The sequence below is a fragment of the Dipteris shenzhenensis genome, chromosome 14 (assembly GCF_047967505.1).
Source record: "Dipteris shenzhenensis isolate YYH24624 ecotype China chromosome 14, Dip_SZ_1.0, whole genome shotgun sequence".
NCBI lineage: Eukaryota > Viridiplantae > Streptophyta > Polypodiopsida > Gleicheniales > Dipteridaceae > Dipteris > Dipteris shenzhenensis.
This window is the reverse complement of record NC_141609.1, coordinates 53,139,029-53,164,167: the sequence shown is the minus strand read 5'-3', so window position 1 is coordinate 53,164,167 and position 25,139 is coordinate 53,139,029. Positions and strand designations below refer to the sequence as shown.

General features: G+C 46.3%; 1 protein-coding gene and 1 pseudogene across 1 annotated transcript in view; both read left to right on the top strand.

Moving 5' to 3' along the window:
- LOC147894814 (protein HLB1-like) overlaps positions 1-25,139 on the top strand; it is a 137,062-nt gene that overhangs the window by 31,441 nt on the left and 80,482 nt on the right. The window lies entirely within an intron of this gene.
- LOC147894815 (uncharacterized) lies at positions 12,594-15,473 on the top strand (annotated as a pseudogene).

Below are 25,139 nucleotides of genomic sequence, written 5' to 3'. Positions count from 1 at the left end.
TTTGAGTTTATGCAACATCTTATTTCTATCAATACCTGCCCTATCATTTTACATAAGCTTAGCCAAGTTAGGCATTTTATATATGATTTATTTCTACCAGATGTTCTTGACTCATGACTTTATGTACAAAGACGCTTGTGCTTTTGGAGAAGGAATCTATCCTCTTGACTCTTGTGAACGAACTGCACTTCAAGAGGGGATTCTTGTGCTTTCGTAGATCTTAGACTTTCTCAATCTTCCGTAGGATTAGAGGTTGATATATATGATAAACGTGAACAACCTGAATATAGTGGTTCACACATTAAAAAATGCCTCACATTGACTCAAACATTTCTGATTTGGCAAAATATGGAGTCATTTCTTCCCAATTACATATATTTTCCCGCCTTTGTAGAACTAAGGAGTCTTTCATCACTCAATGTAGTAATTTGATCACTTTACTAATACACAAGAGGTATAATTCAAGAAAAATAATGAAAAAAGTACGCACAATCTTAGATATAAAGTCTTTTATCTATGGTGTATCGGCCCGAGGCATGTTTAGAATGATTCAACATAAGCTGAAAACAAAGTGGGGAGCCGAACAACCCCTTTTCTTTTAGTTTCAAAAGAGAGTGTGATTGAGTATGCATGTGCTTTCTAAGTTGGGAATGTAGTTTTGCATCTTTGTAGGAAGCGGTAATGTCACACGAGTATCACAACAAAGGAGGGCTCAGCTCTCTCGTTTCCACCTTGCCACGGATTCTCCATTTTCACCTGAACTTGCTCTCTCTCAAGTTCCTTATGGAATCCTCCCTCCTAGCCCAGTGCTTGCCACATGGTGCTCTCTTGAGTGCCATGTGTTCATATGGACCTTAGAACGTATATGCCCCTTTCGGCCTGCCTTATGCACTCCATATTGTTGCCTAGGCCTAGGGTAATCCCTTGTCCCCGACCCTCTACACTCCCATTGATGCAAGCACTGTCAAGCCCTCTAGTTTCCCGCTTCACCACAACCACACCATACGGTTCCGAGATTATGGTTGACGTAACATTCCCTTCCCCTTAAGAATGGAGTTTACGTCCTCGAAAACAAAATTGGGAAACCTCCTCTGGAGATTGCTTACCCTTACCCATGTTGATCTCTCTTCAAGTCTATCTTTTCACTTAACCAGACATTCTTCCCATATTGTATGTCGTTTTCTTTTTTCTTGTTTATCTAAAATTCTTTCTGGTTCGTGTGGTAAAGATGCAGGTTTAATGAGTTCAACTAGGACTTCATTTCCAATGAGATTATCATCATCTCCTAATTTTCTTTTTAGCCTACTAACATGAAAAACTGGATGTACTCTACATCCCTCAGGTAAGGCTAATTTCTCCAATTCTCTTAGATATTGTGAATGGTCCACAATACCCAGGAGATAACTTCGGACATTTACTTGTCTTTAGAGATTCTGAAGATTCAGGTACCTTGAGGTAGACTTTCTGATTTACTTCAAACTCCAACCTTCTACGGTGAGGGTTTGCATAACTTCGTGCTCTATCCTGAGCTCTTCTTATGTTATCTTTAGCTAACTTAAGCGTTTGATTCATATCTTCAAGAAAGTCTTTGGCTGCTTGAACCTTCTCTTTTTCGAGTCCCACTGATTGGGGCTCTTGGTTGAAATCCATACATCATCATGAATGGACTAAAACCTGTAGCTGAATGTTTGGCACTGTTATATGCAAATTCTAATATGGGCAAATACTATTGCCAATTAGTTTTCTGTTTACTTACATATGCTTAAATCATATCCTCAATGATTTGATTGACTCTTTTAGTTTGACCATCACTCTGTGGATGATCCACGGTGCTCATATTTAATAAAGTTTATAACCTCATAAATACAGCATGCTCCACAAATAGCCTAGCTAATTCTAGAGTTTTAACATCTTCATTGACATGAATAAAATGAGCCATCTTGGTCAACTGATCAACAATTACCCACACACAGAGTTGTGCCCCCTGTGTGTCCTAGGCAATCCCACAATAAAATCGATGGAGATGCTTTTCCATTTGCCAGATGGAATCTCCAATGGGTGTAGGAGACCTCCTACTTTAAGGCGTTCAGCCTTATTGACCTGGCATTTTTTGCACTTCAATACATAATCTTGGACATCCTTACCTATTCCAGGCCAAAAGAATTGCCTTTTCAGAAGCGCGTACGTCTTTGGAATTCTTGGGTGTCCAATACTCAGACTATCATGACATTCAAAAAGAATTTGGCACCTAATGCCATTATTATGCGGGACACATACTCTACCTTTGTAGAGCAGGTAGCCATTTTCAATAGTATTTTATCACCAATCTGTAGTATGTCACCATTTCCATGCGACTCCTCTGTGAAAGCCTCTCGATTAGTTGGATCTCTATTTCTAATTGTTTTTCATATTTCAGAGAAGTGAGGATCAAACTCACATTTCCCCTTTAAGGACTCTAGGAAGTCGTTTTGAAATTGAGTAAAACTCAATTCATTAACAATTGGCATTCGGCTAAGAGAGTCTGCTAGCACATTGAACTTCTCTTCCGATATGCCAATTGTATATCAAACTCTTGCATTAATTCAACCCATCTAGCTTTTCTACCTTTAAGCTCTGGCTGATTGTGCAAATCCACTTAATGCTCTCTTGATCAAAGATGATCTCAAATTTTGTACCATATAAATAGTGCCTCTACTTCTTCTTTTTTTTTCGCAAAAAGTAGTGCTAGATATATTGCTTGAAAATGAGAGTACAAGAGGGCCTAAAGGCCAGCGGGTTGTAATCACAAAACGGATACAGCCTGTGGTAACAAAATACTAATTACAAGTCTCTCAGGGCATAATCATCGGAGTGTGGACAAACAGCCACGGTGGGGGGGAGTAATGTCACTGAAGACTCTGAGCAGAGTGCTGGAAGAACAGCTCTCGATGGTCCCAGTCGCGAAGGAAGCGCCGTCTCTTCTCCTTCCCTGCCCGGGACTCCCCCTGAATCTGATCCCACTGACCCTTGAGCGTGTGAATGATCGTGCTCCAAATGTCAGCTAGGGTCTGGGTAGCAGAAGAAGCCTAATCTCCTAAGGTCTGCGCACGTCTGGAAGTCTAGATATGCCAGCCTACAATACTCCCTATGATCTCCCAAACTGGGTGCCGAGTCATCGCTCCTGCATCTGTCTCCGTCAGATGCCAAGGGAAGCTGTCCATGTATGCCCAGGTGGCTTGCGTGATGAAGAAAAGGATCTTGCCTAGAGAACTCATAAGCCAAGTAATGTCCCATCTCGGTGCTGCACCAGCAAACGGCTCTCCAAGTGACCGGTCCTAGCTCGGGTGCAGCCCTCGCTAAGATCCCCATGACTCCCTTCCACACTGTCTGAGCATGCGAGCAGCTCCAAAGGCAGTGCTTCAGGGACGACTCCTCCTAAAAACACATTTGGCAGTGCCCCCTCCTGCCCCATCTTCCTCAGCCAGCTGCCAACTGGTAGCCCCTTGTGGGCCACCATCCAAAGAAAGTAAGAGATCTTCCTCGGCCGCCAGCTTGCCCAGAGAGTCTTCCAGAATGTGCGAAGAAAAACCAGAGATATCCCTTGGGCATACCAACTATGTGCCTGTGTGGGTAGCCTGCGCTGGAGAGCCCCAAGAGCACGCCTACCAGTACGCGCATTGTATGAGAAGAAGGGGGTAGGGTTCTCTGAGGCCTCCAGTGGTGGCCAGTGCCACTCCCCTGGGTCCCACTCCACCTCTGTCAAGGAGCGGCCCTCCCAAATCCAGAGTCTCCAGTCCTGGTGCTGCATAATCAAGGGGTCTATATGCCACGTTTTCCCTTGCAGCCCTATGATGCGAAGGCGCTGCCAGGGAAGCTGGGGGTCGATCACGGCCTCTCTGCTCTGGAGACGGCTACCATCGGCGACGGAGAAGAAGTGAATCGAGGAGTCTGAGAAAAGGCCTGCAACCACCAAAGGAATGCCACGGGGTGTGAACTGCCCTAGCCACCTCTCATCTCCCGGGAGGAGCTGTCTGGTGATCATGGGAATCCTCCAACCTGCAGGAATGGCAGCATCGATCTCCGCTCGTCGAGCTTGGATCCCACGTGCCGTACCTACTGCTGCTGTCAGCTCGCCTGAGCTCAACTTGCTATAGACGTCCCTCCAAACCCGAGCACGCAGGCCCACGCGCCCAGAGCGCCCATGGGATATGGGATCTCTCTCCAAGCTGGCGACCTATATCATCTGTCACCTGGCTGCTCCAGATCAGGGGCTGTCTGTCTATCTCCTCTCCGCAGCTGGGGGGAACCTGAGAGAGGCTGTGCCGCAACTTCCTCCAGACCGAGACGAGGCTACGGAGGAAGGGGGAACGGGGTTGAGTCAGTGGGGCAGAAGTGAAAATCCACCGGATAGACGCCTGCCAATCACCCCCTCTCTGGGGGATACACGAGCTGAAACCATGCTGAAGCAAGAGCTTCCATGTCTGCCCTCCTGGGGTCAGACCACGGATGACTAACTTGCCAAGTAATGCCTGACTCTGCAGTTCTGGATCTATGATTCCAAGACCCCCCTCTGTCTGGGGGAGAATGACTGTCTGCTAGGCGACCCGGGCTCTGGTGGTGCCGCAACCATCTGAGCTAGACCAAAGAAAGTTTCGCACCAGTCTCCTCAGCTGGGCTACACACGATCTCGAAAAACACCAGCAAGATGCCACGTATCAAGCGGTGGCAAGAAGGACCTGATTGACCACAAGGGCCCTGCCTACCAAGGATAGCCGAGCCGTGCTCCAGAAGGCTAGCTTCCGTCGTATGGTATGGAGACTAGGACCGGTAAGAACTACTGAGCTGGCGTGATATCCAGACCTACCTGGAATCCCAAGTAACGTGTCGTCTGTCCTCTAGGGATCCAGCGAAACCCCAGGAAAATACCCCACTGTGAGCTGGCTCCCAGATCCGTAAGAAGACCAACTGACTTATGCCAGTTGATTTTCGCCCCAGCGGCTAGGCAAAAAACCTCTAAAGACAGTCTCACTCGCTCCAGTGACTCGATATCATCCTGCACATACAGGGCCGTGTCGTCTGCATACTCGGAGTCCAGAAGTTTTGCATCGTCCCGAATAGGGAGGCGCATCGCTCGAAGACTAGTGGTACGGGCTCGTAGGAAGTGAGTCATGGCCTCCGCAAAAAATAGGAAGAGGTAGGGTGCAAGCGGGCAGCCCTAAGGCACCGAGTGCTCGAGGGTGAATCTCTCCCCCATCCTGCCGCTGATGATAACCCGGTTGGAGGCCGACCTGTAGAGACTAGCAATACCTCTGATCCACTCGTCCGGAAAACCGAACCGAGAGAGTGTACCTTCCAAGAAGGACCAGTCTACCCTGTCGTACGCCTTCTCAAAGTCAAGAAGGAGTATGGCAAGGTGCTGGCCATTGTGCTGGGCCCACTCCGTCGCCTCTAAGAATGTGAAAATGTTGTCCAAAATGCTGCGATCTTGGACAAAACCAGTCTGGGTGTCATGGATCAAGTCATGTAGCAGGGGGCGGATGCGGCTACTGATCATCTTGGCGAGGATTTTGTAGGCAATCGAGAGGAGGGTGATAGGGCGTCACTGTCTGATCTCCTGACGGTCCCTCCCTTTGGGGATGAGGCAAATCAAGCCTGTCGCAAGGCTCTCTGGCATCGAGCAAGGGCTGGTGGACCTGCTCCCAGAAGGTGGTGAAGAGAGCTTTCTTCACCGCCCATCAATAGCGCTCACCGCATCCTGCATCTCTGCCACGGTGAAAGGAGCGAGAAGGATTTCACTCATGCTAGGCTGCACGAGCGACGGTGTATACCTCCACACCTCCTCCCTGCAACGGTGGGCACGAGGGTCTGAGGGCTCCTGCTGGAACAGGGATCTGTAGAAATCTGTCGCCAAGTCTCGGACCTCGTCTGGATTTGTCGTGACACTACCATCCTGCGCTCTAAGAGATCGGAGCTGTTCCTCTACTGACCTCTGGCCATGAGTCCTGAAGAACTCTCTACACATCCTGTCGCCTTTCCTAGCCCAAAAGGACTTGGAAGCATGAAACGAGAACTGTAAGCGTCGTTGGGTGATCTCCTCTAGCATGGCTTGGGCTCTAACCTCCTGTCGTCTGAGCTCCTCAGAGCTTGGAGAAGACTGCTGCATCCGCTGTATCGAGGCAAGATCTCGTCTGAGACCCCTCTCCTTCGCCCACCACTGCTGCCTGACCTGAATCGCCTCCTGCTGACAGATGAGACTAGACTCGGCAAGAACCTGAGCTACTTGAGCTGCCATATCCCCCATGGGGTCCCAATCCTGCTCCCACAGGTCCACTATCCTGCTGCGAACTGTTGCTCTGGAGTAGATGGAGTCTGGGATCCGGCACGATCGTGGAGGTAAGGAGTGAGAGGCTAAGTCCAGCACTAGGATGACTGGGGCATGGTCAGAGAGAATCGTCCCTGGAACCACTCCTGACTCTCCACCTCTGCCTAGCGCCCAATCGCTGACATAGAAACGGTCCAACCGCTCCAGAAGTCTGCCTACCTCCCTCCTGTAACCCCAAGAGAAGTCCAGACTCCCTCTCCATTTGCAAAAGGAAGGCTCACTCCAGCTGTCCCGACCTCCCACAGTGAACAAGGAGTCCCAATCTGCCTGCTCCGCGTGAGCTATACCGAGGAACTCTGGGCCCCGTCCCTGCTGATCCTCTAAAGTCTCAAGGTTATTGAAGTCCCCTCCTACAATCCAAGAATCCATCTCTGGCAATAAGTCTGTCAAAGAGCTCCAGAAATCGGCTCTCCGTCTGAGGTCAGTTGGGGCATAGATATTGAGGATGCCGATGCGGGATCCCTTAATATTCAAGCCCACCCAAAGCGCTCATCCTGGGATCAAGGTGCCAAAACCACACACATGCTGAACTAGAGAAGCGTCGATGGAGGTACAGACACCCCCGCTCCTCCCCTGCTCGCCAATCGAAGGTTCCCAGTAGGTGTGGGAGCGTCCCGTGAGGACCTTCCCACACTTACTGGTCTGAGAAGCCGAAAGCTTGTGTTCCTACACTAGGAGCACATCTACCCTTCCCACCAAGGCTGGCTGGAGCTCCTGTCTGAGCACCATCTTCCTGGGGCCGTGGGTTCCTGATGAGTGGAACCCGTTGACATTCCAAGAGATAATGCGTATACTCATGAAGAGGGGAGATGGGCCACAAACAGCTGTCTGCTTGCGGTCGATGTCGAGGTGGTCGGAGGATGTCCAGTGTGCAGACGAAGGCGCTTCTGTGAGGGTTTCGAAGGAGAGGCCGGATCATCGGACCCATCCTCTAAAACCTTCAACAGAGGGGAGAGGCCCTTCGTCCCATGGTGGTAAGCTCTCTCTAACCAACTCGAAGCCTCCGCCAGGGAAATACTATAGAAGCCCGCTACCTCTGAGGTCCTTCAAGGGCGGAGCCCTTCCGCGTAGATCCACTCCAGAGGCGGTCGAATGATGACCAAAAGGCGAAATCATTTGGCGCTGTGGCGCCATCTCAGATGAACGTCAGCCTCCTTCCACTGCTGCTGAAGAAGCTCCGTTGCTCTGCTACCGATCCAGTCCTGCACCTGCTCCTGGGACTGATCTCGAATCGTCTCCCAAACATTTTCATTCGTCCATTTCTCATTCCCGTCACTGGCGATAGTGAAGGAATAGCTAGGACCATCATGGGGGGCAAGGACGGACACCTTACCCTCCGCCCCCTTTCGAAGGAAGAAGATGCTGATGTCTAGGCATGCAGGGAAGGAGCCAATACCCGCTGGATCCAAATAATCCCAAGGTCCTGCTCGGTAAAACTCCAAAGGTAGAGCTCTAGGAGCTGCCCTTGGGTGTGCAGACGGGGTTGAGGAGTCTAAACCAGAAAGAGGGGTGTTGGCTATCGAACAAGCTGGAGTGGTGCTGGCCATCTGCGGGGAAGGGCCTCTCCCCTCCACCGGGCCAGGAGGGATAGGCGTGGAGGAGGTCTGTGCTGGCTTCGGGGCCGCAGGCGGAAGGGGGGGTTCCCTTGGGATCATGCTCGAGGGAGAGAGGGGGGCTGAAACCAAAGGTGCTGGGGGGAACCCAGAGGGGGGGGAGGTAGGGGGACCGAGGAGGAGGGGGGGGGGCGGGTGAAGGATGAGGGGGAGGCTAGCTGATCTTCTCCTTCCCTTTCTCCTTCCCCTTACCAGGCTGCTACTGATTGGTGACCACAGGGGTCTCTTGCTGTAGATGGGAAGGCTTTTTTGGTCCTGTTTTGTTTCCTTTCCGTTTTCTTTTGACCTCGGTCCAGCCTTCCCCTTCGGGAGGGGGTGTCGATGCCTGGCGGGGGGGATCCTGAGTTGCCTGGATTAGGGCCATCTGAGGTTCTGTCCTCGTGAAGCGAGGGCAGGAGCGCGCCTGGTGTCCGAAGCCGTGGCATCCCAGACACTAATCTAGGCGACCAGTGACCATAATGCGCTGCGTCACCACACCTGTGTCCATCTCAATCTCGAACTCCGAGGGGATACTCTGTGGATCTAGGACTGCCACTTTGACACGTGGCACCCCTTGGGCTGCCGCCGCATCAACGAAGGTGTCCTACATGAGCCAGCCAAAGTGCGCTCCCAGGTCCTGGATGATCGGGCGAAGCTTTGTCGCGAGGCCTGGGAAAATGAGGGTAACTGGATGGTGAGGAATGTGGAAGCGGGCATCGAAGTCCGCTACACTGAAACCCCTATACCATGGGACCATAAGGATGATCTTCCCACCCACAGAAGTAGGGGACTGTCTGCTGACCATATGGCTCGCAGCCTGTGCTGAGGAGAGCTTGAGCCAGAAGATACCACGTCCCATGAGTGCGACCTCCTCAATGTGGTTGTCCTCAAGGTAGAGGGTGGACTGCAACCAGTCCCTGATGTCTGCTCGTGAAGGGGCGTAGCCAATGACTCTCCCATAAACGGACGTCTGGGAGAAGTCAGTGGCGGCCTACTTTACCAAGGAGACCTGATGCTCTGTCAGTGTTATGCGGTAGGCTGATGGAGGGGGGGGGTCCGTATGGGCCACCGGTTCCGGGCTCACGGCCGCCATACCGCACCGACAAACTGCGAAAGCTCCAAAAGGCGGGGAAAGGAAATGGCAGAGGCGAGGGGGGGGGAGTGGGGCGGAGGCGGGGGAGGAAAGAGGGAGGGATGGAGTACGGGGAAGCGGGGGGAGGAGAGGTGGTAGAGAGGGAGTGGATGGCGAAGGGGAAGGAAAGGAGGAGGGAGGGGGGGGGCAGCGCAGCGCAGGGCGGGGAAGAGGAGGGAGGAGAGGGGGGGTGTGGCAGCGCAGCGCGAGAGGGGGTGGGGAAGAAAGGAGAGGAGGGAGGGGAAGGGGGGGGTGGCACCGTTGCGCAACGGCGGGGAGGGGGAGGAAGGGGGCGGGGGGGTGGTAGCGCAACGCGAGGGGGGGGAGGCGGGGAGAGGACGGAGGGGCGGAGAAGGAAGGAGGGGGGGGGGGATGGCGGGCAGACGAAGAAGGAGGAGAGGGGGACGGAGGAGGTGCGGCGGGCGGCTGCGAGCTGGGAGCGGCGGAGAGAGAGGAGGGGGAGGGGAGAGGGGGCCGCGCAGCGCGAGGGGGGGGTAGACGGGAGCAGGGGAGGGGTGGGAGCATTCACAGGAGCTCGGGGAAGGCGTGGAAGTAACTAGTGCCTCCACTTCTTTAAAGCATAGACTATAGCATATAGTTCCTTCTCATATGCCGAGTAATTCCGTTGGGCACGATCTAACTTTTTGCTTTCAAAAGCCACTGGTCGACCTTTTTGTTAAAGTACCGCCCTAACAGCAAAATCACTGGCATCTGTCTCAACCACGAATGTTTCATTGGGATCCACTACCTTAAGGCAGAAGCTATTGCTAAAGCTACTTTTAATTTTTCAAAACTTCACTTTTGAGATTCATCCCATATGAAGGTGCTTCCCTTCCCCTTAAGCTGGTCCGTCATCGGAACATCAATCTTAGCATAATCCTGGATGAATCTCCTATAGAATCCGGGCAAACCTAAGAATATCTGTAATTCTTCTAGGTTTGTAGAATGTGGCCATTCCAATATGGCCCTTACTTTGTCAAGGTCCATACGAACCCCTTTTTGGGATATTATATGTCCCAATATTGCACTTCTTTTGCAAAGAATTCACATTTGGATTCTTTAGTAAAGAGTGAATTAGATCTAAGCAGCTGGAACACTTTTCGCAAATGTTTCAAATGCTTTTTTTTGGTTTTACTATAAATAAGGATATCATCTAAAAATACTACAACAAATTTTTCTAAATATGGCCTTAAGACACTATTCATAAGTGTCATGAAAGTTGCTGAAGCATTTGTTAATCCAAATGGCATTACTTTAAATTGATAATGCCCATACTTAGTACGAAATGATGTCTTGGGAACATTCGCTTACCTAATTCGTACTTGGTGATATCGTGACCTTAAATCAATTTTAGTAAAATATTTTGTCCCTTGCAATTGATCAAAGAGCTCATCAATGCGACACATAGGATACTTATTTTTTATGGTGATTTTATTTAGTGCTCGGTAATCTATGCATAAACGCATAGTACCATCCTTTTTTTAAACCAGTAAAATTGGTGCAGACCAAGGTGAGCTACTTGGTTGAATTTGGCTCTTCCTAAGATATTCTGTTAATTGTCTTTCGACCTCACGTTCCTCCGTTTGACTAAGCCTATATTGGGGTTTACAAACAGGAATAGATCGAGGAATCAAATCTATTTTATGATCTACTTCTCTCTTAGGGGGTAAACCATCAGGCAAATCGGACGGAAAAATGAAAAAACATCTTTAAATTCAAACATTAAATCATTGAAAGAAGATTTATACTTTTTAACATGATCAAAATTTACTTCTTTCCGATGCAGAAGACATAAAATCACCAATAAAAGTAAGTTCACAGAGATATACTAAACAAATAAGAGGAGAGTTAGGCACATCATGTCATGTTCTCCTTGAATCTGGGAGACTCTACTCTCTTTTTCAAACATAATGGAGTTATTAAGATAACTCCGTTGTAAGCTATGTCCAAGGCTATTTAACCATTCTCGACCAAGCACTACGTCTGTTCGATGGAGATGCATGATTTGGAAATCCAAGGCATCCTGATAGCCTTGAATATCCACCTCTACATCATGTATCATGGTGTCCCAAACTTTTTTATCACTACCCTTTGTCAAAGAGACCACATATTTATGGGCACTTGGACTCTCTGGCAATTTTAATTTCTTAACTAACGAAGTTAGTGTTGCACTATGATCAACCAACACTCTTACTCTTTGCTCCTTAATTTTTCCATGCATCCTTATTAAATCATGAGGACCAAAGGTGGGCTGCCACATTGCCGATGATAGACCGCACATGTGGGTGCTATCCTCATGATAGACCTCTACCTCAGTGTACTTTTCGCCACCATTAAGCGGCAATACTTGCACGGCATATACTCGTTTTTGTGGAGGTCTATTTGGGGCTTTACCTCTCGCTTGTTTATTTTTAGGGCAGTTCCAAGCAACATGGACTTTGCCCAAACATTTGAAGCAAAGATTTTCCTGTTTGGCTCTTTCATAATCCTCTTTCTTCAAGAGAGGATAATTTTGTGCTTGAGGTTTCTTAGGTGGTGCATGAGGAACCTCCTTCTTAAAGTGCCCCTTCCTTTTTGAACTTGTTCCAACTTGTTTGCTCTGAAGTTCCAACTTTGGATTTCCCTGTCGTATTGTCGTATATTTGGGCATACTTAATTGCTTCCTGAAAGGTTTTGGGAGAATATCTTTTCACCTTATCTTTATAAGTGTCTTTGAGACCTCTCACGAAACCCCTTATCTTTTGGAATTCATGAATTCCCTTCAGCTTAAGGACTGCTTCCCTATAGTTCGCTATGTACTGGACTAGTTTTTACCGATTGTGCAATTGTCCCAAGCCTCCCACGCTCTTTCTAATTCATTTTCCGGTAAAAGCTCTTTTAAGAAGGCTTGTTCAAACTTAGCCCAATACCCTAGGAATTCTATCATTTTCTCTGAGGCTCTTCCACCATTTATAGGCCTTTTCCAAGGAAAGTCTTGCTTCCACGACTTGGTTTTTAGGAGGGATATTCCTGAGTCGATGGAAGTCTTGCCACTTTTGCAAGAACGTATTATTCGCATCTTTATTGCGCTCCTTTTCTTCCTTATTGGCGGTTTCAAATCCTTAAGGATGTTAGAGGTTTCTCTAAGTTGAGAGATGGACCTCTCAACTTGATTAGGAGTAGTAGGGTTGCCTACGTTCGATGTATGTAATGTTCCGTGCATTCCGTATTGTTCGTTCTGTACAGTTGATTGTGTTTTAGGGTTTCGACTGATTAGGGTTTGTGGTTCTCTCCATCTGCCTCTCTCTCCCTCTCCATCAAGCTCCTCTCCATCTCCCTTGGGCCTCTCCATCAAGCTCCCTCTCCATTTCCCTCTTCCTCCCTCTCCATCAAGCTCCTCTCCATCTCTATCTCTCTCCTTCTCCATTTCCATCTCTCCCCCTTTCTCCAAGCATCAAGATTCAAGCCTCTCCGTCCTTCTCCCTCCTCATCTCTCTCTCTCTCTCTCCCTCTCTCGCTCTCTCCCGCAATGCCATCGGCTATTCATGAAGCCTTTTTCTTGCATTGTGCTTACTTTGAGAGAGTAAAAGAGAAGTCCCATGTTTGCAAGTGGCATTGCAAGTATTGCCCCAAGATCCAAACTAGTAGTGTGACCCGTCTTCTTATCCATTCGTGTAAGTTGGGTGGGCAATCCGGACCATGCACGGACCATGCACGGGGATTCCCGATGACATTTTTCAAGATTGTTGTCAAAAGTACTTACCCTTGAAGCGAAGGAAGAAGACCTCTATGGCATGAGAGGGGATGGTGTGCCCGGACTTTTCCTCATCCGAAGTGGAGGATGAGGTCTCTCAATCCGTCTCTGTTGGGGCTGCTATGTCCTCCGACACGGCATCAAAGAGAACAAAGACAAATGATGCATCAAGGAGGAGGGAAGCCACTCTTGTCCAAGCCAAAGGTGGCCTCTCCAGTCCATTGTCATTCCTGAAGGAGCGGCAAAGACAAGCTGAAATAGAGATTGCCCTTATCGTCATTGAGTGCAATCTCTCTTTCCATGTGCTTTAATGTGAACGGTGGCGAAGAATGGTGAAAGGCATAGCCTCGGTTGGTCCACGTGAAGGGTGGGATGGAGTTAGCTACAATGACATGCGTACCAAGAAGCTAGATGAAGAGAAGGAGAGAATCAACAAGTCTCTCGAGCCCGTGCGTGTCGGGTAGGCCAAGTATGAATGCTCCATTCTCTCTGACGGATGGTGTGATAGAAAGAAGAGAGGCATCATCAACATTCTTGTCTCTTGCGCTCTTGGCACTACTTCTTGCGGGCTGTGGATGCGGGGGAGAAGGGAAGAAAAACCACCGCCTCCTTTATCTATCGTCACATTTGGGATGCTAAACTTGAGGTAAGTTGAGAGTCATGTAGCAGCTAGCTTCTTTATATTCTTTGATCTCCATAAGTAAATCTACTTCTTCTTCTTGAATCTTACAAGCTAGAACTTGTCAGGTAGGTCGGTCCCCCAAATGTGGTGCAAGTCGTAACGGACAATGCCTCCAATTGTAGGTCCATGGGTCGCATGCTTGAAGGGGAGTTTCCCTCAATAGTGTGGACTGCATGTGCTAGTCATTGCCTTGACCTTCTCATTGAGGACATAGGTAAATTGCCGTGGGTAAAGACCATTGTGAGTGACGCTTGCTCCATTGTGAGCTTCATCAACTCCAAAAACAAGCTTCTTGCCATCTTTTGTATCTACTCCGACTCGGAGTTGAAGAAGCCATCAAAGACACGATTTGCTGCTATGTGGCTACTTCTTGAGTGACTCTATGACGTTCAAAACAAGCTCCAAAAGACGGTCGTGCCCGATGAATATAAAGAATGGTTTGAGGAGAGTCGAGTGCAACTCAACCAGATGCTAAAGACATTTAACAGCTTTGCTTGAGAGAGTCTTTTTGGCAAGGGGTGAAGGCCATTGTCATTGCCATTGCCATTACACCCTTGTACAAGGTATTACGCATGTCGAACATGGAGGGGGCTACTTTGGGGCTTCTGCATCAATTCATGAAAGAAGCCATTGCGGAGATTAGTGTCTCCATTCTAGATACGGATATTAGTCCGTCATGGTAACTTATAAACCTACAATCCTAATATCGAATCTTGTTTCTTTGATTTTGAATGTTAATAATCTTTTGAGTCTAACTTATCGTTATTCTTTGGACATTAGTGATATCTTGGATACCACACCAAAGTGGGATGACATCCTTTTTCATGTCAACAAGGGGTGGAGGTGGATGAAACGAACCATCCATGGTTTTGCTACCCTCATGCATCCCGCTTTCGAGGCCCCCTCTCTCTTTATGAACGAGGTCTTGGCCTTCAATAGAGACACATATCTTCCTAAAGCATTGCATGAGGACAAGCACGGCGCATTTCTTCAAGAATTCATAAACTACAATGACCAAAGAGGAACCTCATTTACTTTCACCGTGTGTTGGAAGAGAGACTTCTTGGTCAAACCTCTTTTTTGGTGGGAGTCTTTTGGGTACCGATTGCCCCATCTACAAAAAGTAGCTATGAGGGTTCTTGCACATTTAATTAGAAATCTAAAGCTAGAACACTACACTCCAATATTTAAATTCATACTTGTAGGCTCTTGTACTCGTTTACTTAACATTTATGTTTGATGTACATTAGGATTGCTCATCAGGTGCGTGTGAGAGGAATTGGTCCATCTACTCTTTCAGTCACACAAACATATGCAACAAGCTTAGCTCAAAACAATTGGAGCGGCTTATTTATTGTCGCTCTAACTTACGTATGTTGCGCAATATGCATGAGATGCCTATGGCTGGACAGGTAGACTTTTCAACTTCCTATATTGCAAACTCATATTTGCTCTCCATACTTGTAAGTTGTACACAATGGTATTTGTCACTTGACACTTGTAAGTTGTAGGTCTTAAGTTCTAACTACAGTCCAGACGTCAAATTTCAGGTAAATGTGAATGAGTGCAAGCTATCGGCAAATAAGCTTAGAAGTGTTACCAGAGAGCGCGATCCAGAGTAGGACCAGGTTTTCAGGGACCTCTACTGGGAGTTGGTGGAGATAGATCAACGAGTGTCACGTACTCACATTGGGAGAAGGATTACTGTTCTAGTTGGTGACACTCGTGGTGGCAGAGCATCCACAGCTCGTATCAGGACATCCGTGCCATCAACTCCTCGAATCTATGTGAGGCGTGGCTACGGGAGCAAATCAACCATATCCGTTGCTGAGGACACCCGTGTGGCTAGAGAGCCGGAGTATGATGGGGAGGGTAATGTTCTTAGTGAGGGTGACTATGATGAGGGGTCTCATGGATCCTCATCATCCTCTAGTGAGAGTGATCATAGTCTTGACAGTGATGGGAGTACCTAGAGGCCAGGACCTAGGCCCTAAGCTCTTGCATGTAGTAGTAAAGCTTTTTGTAAAACTTTTTGCATCTATATCAGACCTTGGTCCCCCTTTTTGTACTCACTACTTTATGTCACGAGTCACGACTCACTACTATTTGTAATGATATATCTTCAGTCCTTTTGACATGAATCATGAATCATGATATATCTTCGGTCCTTTTAAGTTTTGCAAATTGCACCTATGCAACATGTAGAATGTTTGTGTTTCAGCTCTCAAGAATCAAGTCATGGACATCTTCTAAGCATTGAATGTCCATTCAAGAAAAGCTTGTACTTACTCTAAAACTCTAAAACTCTAAAATATCTCTTTTTTTGTTGTTGTATTCAACGTAACATCGAACATATTTTTTAATTCTTTTAGTACTGCACTAATATTGAATGGTACATATCGAATGTGATTGGACGTGTTAACCATGAGGAGTCGTTGGTGATTTTTCAGGAGTAGTTACCGATTGAGAATCGGCTAACTTGGTTATGGCTTCAGCTAGGGTTTTTAATGTGTCAGTGATAGTTCCTAGCTGTGTTTCTATATTTTGCGTTCGAGTTTCAAGTTTAGTGAATTCCGTATATGGAATTCCATAATCACCGCAGTCTATGTCCTCCACTTCCATGTTATCCTCTTGAGTTTCATTTTGTACCTTCTCATGTATTTCCTCTCCAGCTACAGTTTTTCCTTTCCTAGCCCTTTCCTCGCTCTCCCTAACCATTTCGTCCCTTTCTGGAGTTGACATTTTCAAATGAGTAATTTCCAAGAATTATAAAGCAAAGCAATTTATACTAGAGAGAAAAATATGATTGCCACTTCTCTGGTATTTGTTTGATGGCCTTGGTTTCGCTTTTGAAGTCGATGCGTCCTTTTATTCGCAAGCAATCATCACTTTCATTTACACTTTTGCGCTTCCCTTGATGTCGAACTCTGAAGTCCCGCTTTTAATTTTCTTTCTTAGTTATAGCGAGGCTAGAGATATTTGAAGATAAAAAAGGACTTTTTGAAGGTGTAAAGACGGGCTATAAGACAAGGTAGCCTTTGAAACTTTGAAGAGAAGAGGGGTAAAAAAGGACCCTAAGAGGGGGCTTAAAGGAGGGCATAAATTCCTTGTTGATGTGGCCTTTTTCAAAGGTCTAAAGACCTTTATTTGACGTGGCTTTATAGTAACTACTTCCTTGGCTCTCTGCGCAGAGGACGAAACTGTCACGGCAGCTCCAAACCTCCATCAAACCTCTGAGCATCGAGACGAACAAGTGTTCTTCACTTCAATTGATCTACTGCTCTGAGCAGTAAACACGAGGAAATGGTAAGGACTGGTGCAAGCTCGCGAACAACTGTGCTGTCACGCGACTGTCATCTCTCTCTGATTCACGGGTTGATTGACATTGCAGTTCATAAAATCACTGTTCTCCATTGCCTTTAAAGCGCTGGTAATCTACGAAGCTCTTTTGAATCATCTCCTCCTATGAAGGCTGAACGCACATAATATCAATGTGCGTTGCATTGAGTTTGCTGCTCAACTTCCGTCCATACCTTGTCGTTGGAATAGAGAGCTACGTTTCTGGTCTGCTTTGCATCGCAACTGCATTAACTGGCTACCCCTCCGTCATTCAAGAACATAACGCCTTCCCTGAGGTTGCTAATAGGATCCTCACAAGGTTTGTCGATGGCAACGCTTCACTTCCAATGGGCGGCTTCAAAAGTATTCGTGCACAGAAAAGCAAATTCGTATATGTTGTTGCAGCTGGCACAAAATGGATCGACCCTCCAAAACATCTCCTGTTATCCACAAACTTTGATGATCTACGAGCTCTGATACCAATGTCACACGACTGTCACAACAAAGGAGGGCTCATCTCTCTCCTTTCCACCCTACTACGGATTCCCCACTTTCACGTGAACTTGCTTTCTCTCAAGTTTCTTCTGGAAGTCTCCCTCCTAGCCCAGTGCTTGCCACATGGTGTTCTCTCGAGTGCCATGTGTCCATATGGACCTTAGAACCTCTATTCCCCTTTAGGCCTTACTTATGCACTCCATATTGTTGCCTAGGCCTAGGGTAATCCCTAGTCCCGACCCTCTACACTCCCATTGATGCAAGCACTGTCGAGCCCTCTGGTTCCCGCTTCACGACAACCTTACCAGATGGCTCTTGGATTATGGCTGACATAACAGGTACATAAGTGTAAAGGGTCCATTTAGTTTTTTATGTTTTAAACGAGAGAGAGAGAGTGTGTGTGTGTGTGTGTGAGAGAGAGAGAGAGAGAGAGAGAGAGAGAGTTTTTATCCCTTTTTTTTGGAAGATTTTGTTTCTTGATTTGCTCGTTTATTTTTGCTTAGTCACCTTCTTGCTTTCTTCTTTATTTCTTGTTTTCTCTCTTTTGTTTATTTGATGTATTTTAGTAAGCACTGGATTTGCCCAAGAGACTCTACGGGTCTTTAGAAACCCAATCTAGCTGCTTATGCTTGGGCACTGATGACGACATAAGTGTTGCTTTGCTTGCTAGGTATGTCTTCCTTTTGTTTTTCAAAAAGTTTTTGTTACCTCTTTTTTCTTCACTTTTGTTTATTCTTTTGTTTTCTGTGTAGATTTTTGGACTTTAGAAGAACAAAAAATTTAAATTTGTATGATTGGATTCTAGTCTTACAAAGGTATATATTAGTTAGGTTTGGCATCTTCACAGGACCAAAGTTTACCATGAAACGTAGATTTGACTAGAGGACATGCTTCATTAGTGAAATTGGAGAGACTTTGCTTTTAGGCCCGTTTACAGCTTGTGAAAAATGAAATACATCATTTGACTCTTTAGTGAGACCTATAGCTTAGCTTGTAGGTGCCTTTTGGATTGCCTTTTGGATTATAGACCTCGGAGATGATGAGTGGTTTGCATTTGAGAGGCTATAGGCCATGATGCTCTGCATGATTTGAGAAAAGAGTTGGTATCATACTCAGAGAGTTTGCTTAGATGCCTCCATGTGGATCATCACCCACCCCTACTACTATGTTAGATTGATGAGAGTAGATAGAGGTTATTGTGGATTGCTAGTATGCAAAGGCCACCAGATGGTTTCTCTTTCGTGGCATGCACATTGACCATGTGCATCCATACAACCCAGTAGGAGATTCACTTGGTCAGTAGAGATGACATTGCAGTGATTTGGGTCTGTCGACTCTATGCCACGTTGTAGTGGTTTGGGTCTCTCGACTCTATGCAACATTCATGAGTTGGAGACTGAGAAGCATGCACTTGCAAGATGCCCTAGGTACTAAGGATCTGAGAGCAAAGCTAGCAAAAATGGTAGGATTAATATTGGAACATCGTAGTGTAGTACTGGATAGGGCTAACATGCTAATGAAATCGATTATGAGTGCAAATGCGTGACATAGTGGACATTAATAGCGTCATATCATCTCTTTCTTACCTCCTCCCTCTACCTTCCTTAGGAAACAACCAAAGCTGAAGAGCACTCCCATATTCATGGATGATGGTGTGATCATAGTTCAACTTGGAGACAAAAAGTAAGTCATGAAGTAGGTGCTTTGAGGTTAACAAAACAAACCCAAATAAGCAAAAAACACACACACACACACCCACGCACGCACGCTTGCAAAAGGCCTCGCGGGCCTATGAGACAAAGTGCAAATCCAAAAGGTACCTCATATTCCAAAAGGTACCTCATACAAGCCACTGAGGGCTGAAGCAAAGGGTTCACTAAGACCCTTGTTGAAAACTGAAAGCTAAAGCTAAAGTGCTAACATGCTAAGCTAGTGAACATAATACTAGTGTTGCAGAGTAACAGAAGAGTGTCAGGTACTCAAAGCTAGCACTCCTAGTACATGCCCAGGTTCCACATATCCAGGTAACTTGGGGGCACTCTGATGAGATGTGAGAAGCTCTCGTATCTGTGTCTGTTGAGCTGTCTCGCGACGTGGGGGAGTGTGTGGTCTCCTCGACCTCTAGATTCGGTGGGATACGTCAAGGGTGATGCCTCGTTTGTGGCGGTCTCCTCTGAGAAGGGATGAGATAGACTGGACCTCGATCGTGCGTGCTCTGGTCTCTCTTCCCCCTATTCTAATCTTCTAAGCGTTATCACGCCTAGCTGCATGTTCTTTAATCTCTTCCTGAATGTCAGCCTTGTTAACCTTTGCATTGAACTCCACAATCACTTCCTTCTTTGCGGTCTGTACCTCAATGTGAACTAGGTCTTTGACTGTGGAAACTAGCTGGGGGGTAGGTGGGGAAGCCTTGTAAGATTTAACCACCTCAGTGATGACTGCCTGCTTGCCAGGTCCTTCTAGAACCTGAATTCTAGCTACTGCATCTGCCAATTGCATCTTTAACTCTCTTACCTACTCTTGTAGGTAAAAAATCTGTTCTCTCTCTCTCTCTCTCTCTCTCTCTCTCTCTCTCTCTCTCTCAGACTCCGTGACACCTGGACTTGTATCTTTGCATTGGCATATTGTACTCATCCCCCCATTTTGCACCTAGGGGCGGTTTCCTTGCATCTAGTTTACTTTGTATTTAGGCTCAGATTTGACATTATGTACTTTCACTTGCATTGTATTGCGTAGCACTTAGATGATATTCGACGATGCCTCTTCTTTGTGGCACGTTGATTTTGTGCTATCTTGTATGCAGAGTTCTTGATGTCCCATGGGCCCATTTTGGCCTTTAGTGGACAATAATACACTTTCTTTCTTTCTTTCTTTCTCTCTCTCTCTCTCTCTCCACACATGCACACGTGCATGCGCGTGCTTGCTCACTCACACACACAGACTTTTCTTTAGGGTTAAATTCAGTTAATGATATTAACTGAAGTTGTCTCCAAGAAGGAGTGCAATTACATCTTTAGAAAACTTGCATATATGCGAGGTACTGAGAGTAATCCAACTGGCCGGCATGTAGACAATCATAAAAGGATTGCGTGAGGGACGCTCGAGAACTTGTTTAGAGAAGGAGCACCAAAAACCCAATGTTTCGGTCCTTCCAAAGAGTCCATAAGGCCCAATAGCGAACCCATAAAAAAAAAGAAAAGATCATATCCTTGCCAGTTAGGGTGTAATCCAAATAGCCAAAATAGCCTGCCAAAGATAGCCGCTGAAAAGCGAGCCAGCAAGATCCTTTCCAGAAATATAAGAAAATCTCGTGAATTTAGACAATGCCAAAATATATGAGCCATTGATTCCTGAGTAGCTAAGTATCGATGACACACAACCGGCCCAATATGCCATCGAGCCAGGAGTATGCCAGAAGGAGAAACACCCACAACTATCCTCCAAAGAAAAACCTATTGGCGAAGAGGGAGTTTGCAATTCCAGAGTTGATGCAGTCTACCGCTCCACCACCTTGCATTGCCCCACATAGGCCACACATGGTTTGCCCGAGCTGTAATCCAAGTGAGAGGCAAGAGAACCCTGAGCACCCAGCCCCAATTCACTAAGCCTTCGCAAGGCTTTCAAGCATAGAACACCATCACATAAGTGCACTTAACCCAAAGGCTCATTCCAAAGGCATTCTCTTTTCCGAGTGCAATTCCATTGGCTGTCCAGATGCAATCACACTGCACCCCAGCTGCACTCTCTTTGAGTGGTTTCCAGATGGCATTCAAAAGCTTTTCAAAGCTCCAAAATAAAATCAGTAAAGTACCCAACCAAAGAATGACTCATGTAGCACTGCCTCGGCACCTGTGAGCCAAGAAAGAGGCGGCACACGAGGCCAACCAATAGCTTATGGCAAAAAGAAATTGCAGTAACAAAATCACAACTCACCAAGCTCTTAAAACTCGAACCAAGTCCTCAATCGCCAAGAGGACATAGTAGCCAATGCCCAATTGCATTCTCAGCCAAAGAGGAGTGCAAAGGCATGAAGAAAGAGCATTTACAAGAGCCAACCAGCAAGAATTCCACTGAAAAATGCGAAAAGAAGCACTTCTGTCGCGAAGAAGTGGGATTCTTGGGCTCAAAAGAAGCGTGCTTCAGAGAGGAATGCATTGAGAAGGTTTTGGAGAAGTTTCATCGCTGGAAAGTCCTCCAAAACTGAGAAAAACCAGTCAACCAGCACGTGGGACCACTCGAAAGTCAACAGAAAGCTTTAGCTTTGCAAGAGGAGAGGCCCAGGAGGCGGTAGAAGCAAAAAGGTCCAGAAAAAGCCACTTTATCGACCAGCAAAAGAAGTGCTCAGCTCTGCCCGTTCTACCAAACGCACGGAGGGAAAAGCATATCACTACGAAGGGGAAGCAGAGGGGAAGCCATCGGGCCAAACGGAAGTCGTGGAATCCAAACGGGTGAGGAGTTATGAAGAAAAACGGAATTCAGCTGAAGGAGGCTGAAAAACCAGTCCAAAATCTCAACAAAGGGAGAAGATGAGAGAGAAAACCACACATGTGAAGTTTAGAAGGCCCAGGAAGGTCTAGGGATGGCAAAGGAGCATGTAGAACGCACTAGAGCCACCTAGAACTCTAGGGGGGCCACTGAAGGTACATGGCCCTCTAGGGGGCCCATTAAAAATGCCACATCATCATTTCCCAACAACCACTCTTTTAATTCCTTGGAATGCCTTTGGGTCTAGGGATTAATTACGCTTATGTGCTAGGCACCATGCCGCGTTTAATTACACATTATTAAGCCCACGCTTGGACTTTTAAAACCAAAGTTGTCACGGTCTTGTAGTACATTAAAGTACTTAGAATTTCACGCCCCCGTGACATACCCCTCTCTTGAAACAGCAAACCACAGTTTGCTGCCCCAAAACATAGGAGCGAGCATGAAATATAGCATAAAAGAGTGTACAAGAAAGCCGCAGCTATAGTATACAGAGACAATGAAAATATGGCTAGGAGAGGCATGCATCCATCCATATACACTGCTCAAAATCTATGTGATCCTCGGCAATCAATAGTCAAGATGCATCAATATCATGAAGTCTCACAGCAAAAATACTGTCAGCTCAGTATCTCGGATGAAACATACAGTGTCATCAAGCGACCTCATGAAATCACGGTGAGCCCGCTTGTACTGAGGAAGTGGAGGTGCTACCCCCCTCTCGAACACCAGTTAATGCTCCAGACGCTCGCTCAGTTGAACTACCTATAGGAGCCCGGACCGCAGTCGGCTCTAATTGGAAAGCATCAAGGTAAAGTTGCAATATCCTAGGTGAATCTGCTAGTTCCCCTTCCTCCATCCATTTCGCATCAAGTGATGGGTAATTTTGAAATTTTACCAAGTAGCGACGGATAACTTTACCCTTGAGCTTTCTATCCCTGTGTGCCAGAATCTGCTCTCGGACCATAAGTTCATCCTGTTCTTTCACTTCAGGCTGCACCTCATCAGGTAAATCCTCGGGAATATCTCCATGATATTGCTTTAATAAGCTCACATGAAAGGCATTATGTATCTTCCAATGTGGAGGCAACTTCAGCCTGTAAGCTACCTCGTTTATCTTTTCAGAAACCTAGAAAGGACCATAGTAACACATGTTCAGCTTTGTGTACAACCTTTCCTTGCCTTTCTTATTTTTCAGCCTTGCCTTCTGAAAACGCAGCAAAACCCAATCACCTTCTGTGAATACCGATTCCCTGCGGTGCTTATCTGCTGCTCTTTTCTGCTTGTCCTGACTTCTTTGCAAGGCATATTTGATCTTCTTGTAAGCCTCTTCAAGGCTTTCCACAAAACGATCAGCTTCGAAGATTTTCTCTTTTGTATGCAAAATGGGAGGTATCTTCCTGGCACCTTCCACTATTTCAAAAGGTGCTTTACCTGTGGATGTGTGCACCGTATTATTGTAAGCATATTCCAGCAAAGGCAAATAATGCTCCCATTTGCTTTTGTGGTCTGAGACATAGCATTTAAACATATCCAAGATGGTAGAGTTTTCCTGCTCCGATTGTCCATCAGACTGAGGGTGAAAAGATGACGAAAAATTCAAAGTAGTGCCCATATTTTCAAACAGTCCTCTCCAAAAGAGGCACTAATTATGGATTCAGGCATCCCATGATACTTGAAGACATGCTGCAAAAACAATTTGGCCATTTGATCTGCTGTAATTTTCTTTCTTACTGGCACAAAGTAGGCTTGTTTGCTAAACCTGCAAATTATTGTCCACAATCCATCATGTCCAGTAGGAGTACGTGGAAGATCAAACACAAAATCCATAGCTATGCTTTGCCATGGTCTATCCGGAATTGGCAAAGGGTGTAACAACCCAAGTGCCTTCTGCCTGTCAAACTTTACTTTCTGACAAACCATGCATGTTCTCACATATTCTTCCACATCTTTCCTCAAAGATGGCCAATAAAAGTATTGCTCCACTGCTGTAATTGTTGCTGTAATTCCCCTATGTCTTGCATATGGAGAAGCATGACTTTCCATTATGACTTTCTGTCGCATCTGATCAGTGACACAGAGTCGTCCATGCATCAAAATGAAACCCTCTTTCAACATATAGTGATCATGCCTTTGACCATTAGAAAGCTGATCGATAAATAGTTGAAAAATAGGCATCATTAACATACTGATCTTTCATCACATCTAACACATTGTTGTAAGCAATGCTCACTGCTGAAACACTGGGTTTCTTGGAGACTGCTTCAGGCTGTGGTTTCTTGGAAAGTGCATCAGCCACGACATTTTTGTCACCCGGCACATGTACAATTTGAAAATGAAACATTGAGAGGAAGTTAGCCCATCTCATGTGCTTTTCAGATAATTTTCTCTGCGTGAGAAAATATCTAAGTGACTGATGATCTGTCTGCACATAAAAATCAGCTCCAAGAAGGTAATGTTTCCATGTGGTCAAAGCATGTATCACTGCTAACATTTCCTTCTCGTATGTCTGCAAGTACAATTCAACATCTTTAAGAACTCTACTCTCATATGCAACCACTCTGCCATCCTGCATCAAAGTGCCTCCTATGCTGTTTCCACATGCATCACAAGTTACAGCAAAGGGTTTTGCAAGATCTGGCAAGATAATAATGGGTTCAGAACACAACTTTTGCTTCAGCTCTTCAAAAGCTGCATTTTCCTTTGGTCCCCACTGAAACGGTACAGCTTTCTTTTGTAAAGCATGCAAGGGAGAAGCAATTCTGCAAAGTACTTTATAAACCTCTGATAGTATGAACACAACCCAAGAAAGCTTGTGACTTCATGCAGATTTTTCAAAATTGGCCAACTCCTTATGGCCTCAACTTTTGCAGGATCCATCTTGACTCCATCCTTTGACACTATACGACCGAGAAAATGAATCTTATGCATAAATAACTCACTTTTCTTGGTGTTTATTAATAGCTTGTGTCTTTTCAACTCTTGAAACACAATAGTGAGGTGTTTCCTGTGCTCCTGCTCATTTTTAGAGAACACAATGATGTCATCGAAGAAAGTGCCCACAAACTTTCTGTGTGCTCTAAAAATTTTGTCCATCATTCTCATTCTATTGAAAGTGGCAAGTGCATTAGTCAAACCAAAAGGCATGACAAGGAACTCATATAAGCCAAATGAAGTGCGGAAGGCAGTCTTGTAGACATCTTCAGGCCGTATCCTTATCTGGTGGTATCCACTTTTAAGGTCAATACGATTGAACATTGAGGAACCTTCCAACCGATCCAATATATCATCAATGCGTGGAATTGGAAAACGGTTCTTAA